At 43.1% G+C, this 7,261-nt stretch overlaps 1 long non-coding RNA gene across 2 annotated transcripts; it reads right to left on the bottom strand.

The window, feature by feature from the left end:
- Positions 1 to 4,537: 4,537 nt before the first annotated feature.
- LOC134445657 (uncharacterized) lies at positions 4,538 to 6,432 on the bottom strand. Of its 2 annotated transcripts, XR_010034323.1 has the most exons (3): positions 6,068 to 6,432; positions 5,446 to 5,663; positions 4,538 to 4,901 (listed from the first exon to the last, which is right to left on the bottom strand). It is a non-coding gene; the product is annotated as an uncharacterized LOC134445657 (long non-coding RNA). The 2 variants fall into 2 exon arrangements; XR_010034322.1 differs by lacking the exon at positions 6,068 to 6,432 and having other exon boundaries at positions 5,446 to 5,766.
- Between the last annotated feature and the right edge of the window lie 829 nt (positions 6,433 to 7,261).

The following is a 7,261-nucleotide window of genomic DNA, read 5'->3' as shown; positions in this document are numbered from 1 at the left end:
TTTGGGACTTTGGCTCCCCGGCTAATAATGTATACAAGCCTTTACTGGAGTGATGTTAAAGGGACACTCCACCCATTTGCATTAGGCTTTCCATTGTTAGACACCCAGTAATAGTTTTGAATGGTCGTGCAACACTCTCTCAATCCCCCCTAATTAGAAACCCGCATTCATCTCTTAACACTTCCTCTGTCAATGATGTAAAAATTGTCATTTTGCATCATTGACATAGGAAGTGTAAGAGAGGTGGGCTGGATCTCAAATGGTGCACTTCTGCACTTCGAGCACTATGTTTTAGTGCGTAACTAATACGGCATGCGCACTGAAACATGAACACTTAAGTGCACAAGTGCACCATTTGAGATTCAGCCATAGATTTCTGTTGAGACTACAAGCCTTTTCCCCACCCATAGGGGGTTGGACTTAATGCGCTAACAGACCTATCACAGATCAGTGTGCCAGTGCTTTAGAAATCACTGGCATTGAGGCTGCAGTAAGTAGGTGCGTTCGACATGTGTCAACGCATGCATGCGCATTTAGACAGCAATGCACCCTGGATGGAAAATGCTGCATGACGGTTAGATTTCCTGTCAAACTTCGAAATTTCGTCGATGTTGCGTTGACGAGGTGACATGTCACATGGTGTCAAACTATCGCGGGATGCATGCGGCTGCAGTCAGATCTTGCAACCTCTGCAGTTGCTTATCCCCTTCAACGCTCGTCGGCGGACTGCCTCCGAGGTCACGCGCCCATGAACTGGTTGGTCAAAACTCACTCACGTGTGTATATGGGTCTTGTCTCACACCTCTACACAAGTTTGCGCAGGTCCCCACTTCAGCTCCTCCTCACTGCCTGTCCCCCCACACCTCAGACGTGGTATGTTAGTAGATCAAACTGGTGCGAGCTCATCGTCTTGTGCATATTTGTGGCCTACTTTAAGTGCGCTGTATTTAATATCACCCACATCATGACAAGAAGTTCTCGCACACGTGCTTCCGTCAACGTTGGTCGACAGTAACAAAGTCGTATGGGCCTACTGGCAGAGCTGCCTGGGTGTGGCCTGTGGAGCATTTCAATGCATTATGGGGATTGTTGTCACAAATCCACAAGCACTAAAAAGTCAGTTTCTGCCTTTTCTCGGCCAAGAAGGCACCAAATTAGAAATTTCTAAATCAACATTTGTCCTCACAACATCATCGTCTAACATATCGGCATAGTCCACTCCAAAATAAAGACAAGCCAGGGTTTGGTTCTCACAGTATTTCTTTAATGGAGAAATGCTTCATTGGTTCAAACAAGTGCAGTAGCCGTCGAGCAAAGGTACACAAGGTCAGAGAGAACCAAGTCCATGTCATTAAAGCATACCTCTCTCCGGGCCACAGGTAAATACATTTCCATATACGATATTATAATAAAATAAATATCATCTCCCCATTCTTTCTGGGTCTGATGCTTCTAGAACGGTGCCTTCCAAGTGCAAAGTTCTATGTGATTGCCTTCATCAGTAATAGATTAAGTACCTACAGGAATAGCCATACAACTACTGACAAGAGTAACTGACAACTGTGATGCAGAACACACACACGGGACTTCCCCCCAAAAGAATCGTATTAGATCAACTCTTTGGAGTAATTCTTTGACAAGTGACAATACTGACGAGGTTTAAAAGTTCCTATTTGTAGTTACACATGTACAGGCCAGAATACACATGGATAATAATAATAATAATGATAAATAACAATAACAACAAAAAACATTGCAAGTATTGCAATATCGAAAGCAATACTGACGAAACAAACAAACGAAACGCCATCGATGGTATCATGATGGTAAACAAAAATAACAGTCTGAGAAAAGTCCCTGGCTTGGCAAAGCTCTGCACATCTGAGAGATCTGTCCAGTTTCCATCAAGCCTTGAAAACAGGGCTCCAAGTACTGAATCTACTGTAGGGGCACCCAAAAGGACTACTAGCACAAATGCTGACGAGAGTGCCCATGAAACTAGGGCTCCTGGAAATAGGGCCTCTGAGGACTCATAGCAATGGAGCCTCAAATATCACCACTCCTGGAAGTAGGGCCTCTGATAAGAAAGCTCCAAGTTTGAGGGTCCCTAATACAACATGTCCCAGCACTATGGTCCTTAAAGGAATAGGTCGGTATTTTGCGTTTGGGTATTTTGCATTCATACACTCAGCTACCCACCTGTGTCACTTTTGTTTGATTTGAAGCCTTCCGTGAGATTTTGGGTTTGGGCGATATCCACAAACCACCATACAACGGGAGTCAGCGGGGCACAGACTTTAAATCCGTCGTACACGCATAAACAGTATTTTCTTATTTTGTTTAGGGTCATACAATTACGTTTCCGCCTCATTTCAATATTTAAATCTCCCGGGTTCAGTGAACGAATTAAAAATCTGTATTGACTGAGGTGTGCCACGTCATCTTTCTGCGACACTCATTCTGACAGCCAGCCAGCTCTGCTCCGGCAGTCGGCAACATGATAAAGTAACAAGAAGCAAACGTTGAAGCTCTCGGTTTTTAACAGTTCTTCGGCTAGAACTTTGCTATGGATTGAATGTGCGCATATACTGGATGCTGAAACTAAACGACAAGCTTCATGAAACCGTGGCATTTTGCGTTGAGATGGAAAAGGAACGCGCCACACTCTCCTGGATACGAGGCTACGTGTGTGCGGCTTTTGCGCCAAAGGTCTTTCTACCAGCAAAACAAAATAGCAGGACAGAAGTGACAGCGTCAGAAAGAAAACAATGCTGTTCCGATTGCTGATGGAGAGAACAAAGGTAAGGACATATTATGTATCTAGAGTTTTTGAATGGCTAATCTTGGTGTCGCCTCAAACTAGCTCTCTTCTCGGTGCCTTCGTATGGCTGTTCTTGCTACCAGCTACAGTCAAATGAATCAAAGCTACGTTTGGTCTCAAACAAAATTGTACACGGAAAATACGAATAGTATTCCTTCAGTAGGCAAGACAATCACAATCATATGATAAGCCCTGCACCAAATCATGGGGTATACTTATAAGTACAGTTGACTTTTACTTTTACTACTAGTAAAAACATTCAGCTGTCTAGCCTACTGAGAAATGGTAGGCTACATTGATTCTCATGTCATATCACTTGGAGGTTTTACAGTGTGATACTAATCTGATGTAGTGACACACTTCTTTATTTATTTAGGAAGGTGCCAAGTAACTCTGGAGGATATTCTCGCCATGACGAATCGAGCTGGTATCAACATTCTTCGAAGTTGAATCGGAGATTATAGCCAAAACTCACAGGAACACACAGCTTTCAATTGAGTAAGTCGCCGAGGAATTTGTAAATTCTGTTTGATTTACTATGCCCAGACAGCTTTGTCGATATTGGGGTCAGCAGTGACGTTAGTAGTAACTTCACAGCTAGTGCCACGATTGTATAGATTATTATTTGTTCTGTTGTGTTTCATTTTCATTGCAGTATACCAATTATTTATGAACATAAGCTGTGGTTGTACCAGCCCCCCCCCCCCCCCCCCCCCCCCCCCCTCCCCCCCCCCCCCCAAAAAAAAAAAAAAAAACAAAAAAAACAAAAAACACCCCGTCATTGACTGAAGTGTCCCTACCTCTTACTTGCTGTATTGTGATCATCTGTCTTGTAGGAAATGCTGTACACAGCGCCCAGCGCCCTGGGAGCTGAACGTCTGCGGCCAGGTTATAGTACAGAAGGGTCATCCAAGGTGCATCATGACCCTCATCCATCTCCCACCATACCATATGCTGGATGGAGTCAGAGTCTCTACATTGACTTATCATCTTGTGTTATATTGAGTAATTACAATGAAGTTATAAATCTAGTTGGTAATACTACACATAATTTGACATTACACATCTTAGGTGCATTGTGGGGACCCCTTATTGGACCAAATGTAGCTGGTTCGAATCCCTCCTGACCTCTCCCTACATCTCCATCCATGGCTGAAGTGCCCTTGAGCAAGGCACCTAACCCCACATTGCTCCAGGGACTGTAACCAATACCACTTTTGGTAAATGAAAGCGTCAGCTAAGTGCAATGCATTTTTTAAAAAAATGCAATGAAATGAAAATGTAATATTCCATGTCTTTTGATAACATTTGTAAATTAATTTCATGCATCATTCCATTGTCACAATCATAGGGACACTCTCAACTTCCACCTGCACAATATCTTGGACTCAGAGGAAGAGATTATCTACATAATTCAAAAGACACCGCACACTTCTTACCATTCTTTTTCTTACTTTATTTTGACACACAGGGCAAAATGCGTTGTTGGCTAAGAAAAAGAACAATAAGCAGTGTGAAATGTCTTTTGAATTTTTCACCTTCTCCTGCCTCACATCAGCACCTGCATTGCTGAGGGCTTGTGCACAAGGACTCTCTTGAACTTAGGTCATCAATATAATTTGATGGCCATTGAAAATAAATTTTACACATTTATCCATTTGTCATTACTGCCTCAAGTGTCATTACTTTACCTTCTTTACATAAAGGAAAAGAGAGAAGATTTTACTGGGACTTTAATGTCAGCAGGTGTGACCAATAACAATGTGTACATCATAATTGTAATCATTCAGTCATTAACAATGTAGGAAGAAGTGAAGAATCTTGTAATAATGTAAGAAATGTCTTATTGGGTAACCAAGATGTCACTATCAAACATCAGAAAGTATTTTAGATAAATAGGGTTTAGGACCTTCCGAAATGATTGCTCCGTCATGACACTAAAACATACATGTCTGTTATTGGGACTGGAGTGGAGAGTTTTCGTGGTGGAGTGTTTGTTACACTCAGTTTATTCTATAGAGGGGTTGTCTCCTTTCCAGCACTCAGTCCATTAGGTCCTTTCAGAAGGTCTGGCGTCTATCTGGAAAATAGAAATGACAATTGTAATGTATTATGTATGGCCATTGAACAGGAATGGTAAAGGCCAATCACATGAGTGCACAGTAGGTGATGGCAGTAATGTAACAGAATGTGAAACTCATAAAGAAGATTGTCTGCTCTCCAGATACACCGTGATAAGTCAAAAGGTGTTAGTTGAAGGCCACTGGACTTTTTTAAATAATATTAGACAGGAAAGCAATGGGCATTTTGCCAGAGTAATACTGGATGGAAAAACCCTTTGAAAAATATTGACACGAAAGTAATTATAATTAATATTATATTAGTATTATAGTAACTAATATTATAATTAGTATGAATGGTGTAGGCCTACTGTATGGGAAATACTACAAACGTGGCTCATAACTGTTTTTTCCCCTGAGCCACACATATCCCATGTGTTGCAACAACATTTCAGTTTTTACACATAAAATGTGTTTGTGATAACTCGCCTATGGAATACACCCTGGTGTGTTGTTTAGACTTCTAAAACAAATGCAGTGGAGTGGTAGGCCTGATGTGTTTACCTTTGTGGTAGACCATGCCGGTGCCAAACCGAAGTATTATCCAGACGACCGTCGTCAGGTGGTAGTGTTCGTCTGCGAAGGGCTAGTGAGAAACCGGGTCAGGAAAGGACTGCACAGTAGATACTGATGGCTGGTCAACGGTGGGCTGCTATTCACAGGGGTCGAGTGAGGACGTCATGGAAAGTCCAGCTCTTGAGTCTTGACCTTCTCCTGTCTTTCTAAATAATAAATAAAGAAGTGTGTCAATACACCAGTATCACTGTAAAACCTACAACTAGTATGACCTGAAGATAAAGCAATGTAGGCCTACCAGTTATTGGCTAGACAGTCGAATTACGTGCCGTCCGTTTTACTAGCAGTAAAAGTGAAAACCACAGTCGACCTACTCCATGATTTGGTGCAGGGCTTTGACAGGCTTATCATATGTTGTGATTGTCTTGCCTACTGAAGGACTACTATTTTCCGTGTACAATTTTGTTTGAGACCAAACGTAGCTTTGATTCATTTGACTATCTGTAGCTGGTAGCATGAACAGCCATATGAAGGCACCGAGAAGAGAGCTAGTTTGAGGCGACACCAAGATTAGCCATTCAAAAACTCAAGATACATAATATGTCCTTACCTCTGTTGTCTCCATCAGCAATCGGAACAGCATTGTTTTCTTTCTGACGCTGTCACTTCTGTCCTGCTATTTTGTTTTGCTGGTAGAAAGACCTTTGGCGCAAAAGCCGCACACACGTAGCCTCGTATCCAGGAGAGTGTGGCGCGTTCCTTTTCCATCTCAACGCAAAATGCCACGGTTTCATAAAGCTTGTCGTTTAGTTTCAGCATCCAGTATATGCGCACATTCAACCCATAGCAAAGTTCTAGCCGAAGAACTGTTAAAAACCGAGAGCTTCAACGTTTGCTTCTTGTTACTTTATCATGTTGCCGACTGCCGGAGCAGAGCTGGCTGGCTGTCAGAATGAGTGTCGCAGAAAGATGACGTGGCACACCTCAGTCAATACAGATTTTTAATTCGTTCACTGAACCCGGGAGATTTAAATATTGAAATGAGGCGGAAACGTAATTGTATGACCCTAAACTAAATAAGAAAATACTGTTTATGCGTGTACGACGGATTTAAAGTCTGTGCCCCGCTGACTCCCGTTGTATGGTGGTTTGTGGATATCGCCCAAACCCAAAATCTCACGGAAGGCTTCAAATCAAACAAAAGTGACACAGGTGGGTAGCTCAGTGTATGATACACCATAATTAAGGTCCCAAATGCAAAATACCGACCTATTCCCTTTAATATGACAAGTCCTAGCCCAATGGCCCCTTCTATGACAGGTCATGGCACTAGGGCGCCTACTATGACAGGTCCTATGGCTAGGGCCTTAATGACAGGTCCTATGGCTAGGGCCTCTACTATGACAGGTCCTATGGCTAGGGCCTTAATGACAGGTCCTATGGCTAGGGGCCCTACAATGACAGGTCCTATGGCTAGGGCCTTAATGACAGGTCCTATGGCTAGGGCCCCTACTATGACAGGCCCTAACACTAGGGCCCTTTATGCAAGAGCTCCTGGAACTAGGGCCCCTGACGCGAGAGCTCCTGACATTAGGGCGTCTGATATGAGAGCAGTCATGAGAGGTCCTGGAAATAGGGCCCCTAACATGACGGCTACTAGCACTGGAGCCCTAATACGAGGGCTCCTGGCAGGAGGGCCCCTGATATGGAAGCAGTTATGACAGGTCCTGTTCCTGGAACTAGATCCTCTAAGTCATGGACAGTCATGGGTAAGCGGTTAGGGTGTCAGATTTGTAGCCCAAAG

This window comes from Engraulis encrasicolus, chromosome 3, assembly GCF_034702125.1.
Source record: "Engraulis encrasicolus isolate BLACKSEA-1 chromosome 3, IST_EnEncr_1.0, whole genome shotgun sequence".
NCBI lineage: Eukaryota > Metazoa > Chordata > Actinopteri > Clupeiformes > Engraulidae > Engraulis > Engraulis encrasicolus.
This window is presented reverse-complemented; position numbering and strand designations above follow the sequence as displayed.